This window comes from Nanorana parkeri, unplaced genomic scaffold (assembly GCF_000935625.1).
Source record: "Nanorana parkeri isolate BGI_ZX_2015 unplaced genomic scaffold, ASM93562v1 scaffold3511, whole genome shotgun sequence".
NCBI lineage: Eukaryota > Metazoa > Chordata > Amphibia > Anura > Dicroglossidae > Nanorana > Nanorana parkeri.
In genome coordinates this window covers 10,705-12,358 of record NW_017309779.1, presented here as the reverse complement: position 1 = coordinate 12,358, position 1,654 = coordinate 10,705, and positions in this window count along the sequence as shown.

The window sequence follows — 1,654 nt, the reverse complement described above, 5'->3', positions numbered from 1 at the left end:
AAAAGTGTCATGAGGGGTGGAGAAGGGCTCAGGAGGTGCGCGGAAGGTCTCAGCATGAGACCAGAGGGTCTCAGGAGGGGTGCGGCAGGTCCATGGAGGGGTGTAGAGGGTTTCAGGAGGGGTGCGGAAGGTCTCATGAGGGTGCGGAAGGTCTCAGGAAGGTTTCAGGAAGGGTGCGGAAGGTCTCAGCATGGGAGCAGAGGGTCTAAGGACAGGTGCCGAAGGTCCCTGGAGGGGTGTAGAGGGTTTCAGAAGGGGTGCCGAAGGTCCCTGGAGGGGTGTAGAGGGTTTCAGGAGGGGTGCCGAAGGTCCCAGGAGGAGTGTAGGGGTGTGCAAGGTCTCAAGAGGGGTACTGTAATTGCTCAGTCTTATACAATCACAAGAATTTGTAATGATTGTGTAGCGCCCCCATCACCTTTTGTGATGTGACTACTTTGCATTTAGTGATAGTCAGGGCTGTAGACAGCCTGGCTGGATTTGTAACAGCAATTACATGGTTAATCCCAGGTGTCTAACCTTGTCTGTACCCCCCTGGGGTATTGGGGGACAGCCAATAGGAGACACTGTAATATGTGTACAGTACAGCAGCCAACCACTGGGCTTGTTTCACCAAGTGGTGCCTGCTGGGGTAGTGTACATATATGGGTGGGAGCTGCCATGTGTTCTCTCTCTTGCCTGGACCATCCATGGAGTTGGGCTGTTTAGGGCTAGGTCCTGGTCAGCCTGCCCCCAGGCTAGGCCGAGGCCTGGGGGTGGGATTTGGCTGAGCTGCTGAAGGAGAGGTTTCTTTGGAGGCTTACAGTCAGGAGAATGCCTGAAAGATGGAAGAACCAGGACCAGTGACCTTGAAGTGCCTTGGATTTAGATGGACTTCAGAGCGGGGTCGGTGTTCTTTCATGGATTGTGGAGATGTATTCCCTTAAAATGGAATCCAGTGAGTCTGGAGCTAAGGAGGCCTGTGCACCTAGACCCTCTCTCCTACAGTATATATATATATATTCAATAAATTGTTCCATTAGCATCATAATATGGAAGTGGACATCAATTTATGGGCGGTTAGCACTAATGGGTACGGCTGGAAATCAACCCCTAGACTGACTAGATGAAGAGCGGGCAATCAGCGGCTCCTTGCGAGGAGTTATCGCTACAATTGTACGAGGGCTTGTTTAATACCAATTGTGGTGCGTTCCAGAGAGGTAGCTTCTGGAACGCACCGCAATCGTTCACAAAACTTCCCCATGCGTTCCGGGGCGGGTGGGTGCATGGCGGTGCATCGAAGTCAATGTGAGTGATTGCGGTGCGTTCCAGCAGCTGCCGCTCTGGAACGCACCGCAACTGGTGTGAACAAGCCTTCATACAATCACTAGAAAGAGAGAGAGAACAAAACACACACATTGCTACACAGCTGTCTTATCTGCTCACAGAGCGCCGCAGCCTCCTCAGCCCGGGACTCTGAAGATGCCCCGCCTCCCACCGAGCCACTGCACAACTCAAGGCGGGAGGACAGGACACTGCAGATGCCATCGCTCCGGAGTCTCAGAGAGGTCACTCCCCCCATCCACAGTGCAGCGGCGGAGCGATCTCTCAGGCTCCGGAGCCATGAGGCACATAAGACAGAGGCAGCTCAGACGGGCACAGTTCCTTGCATCCGCGG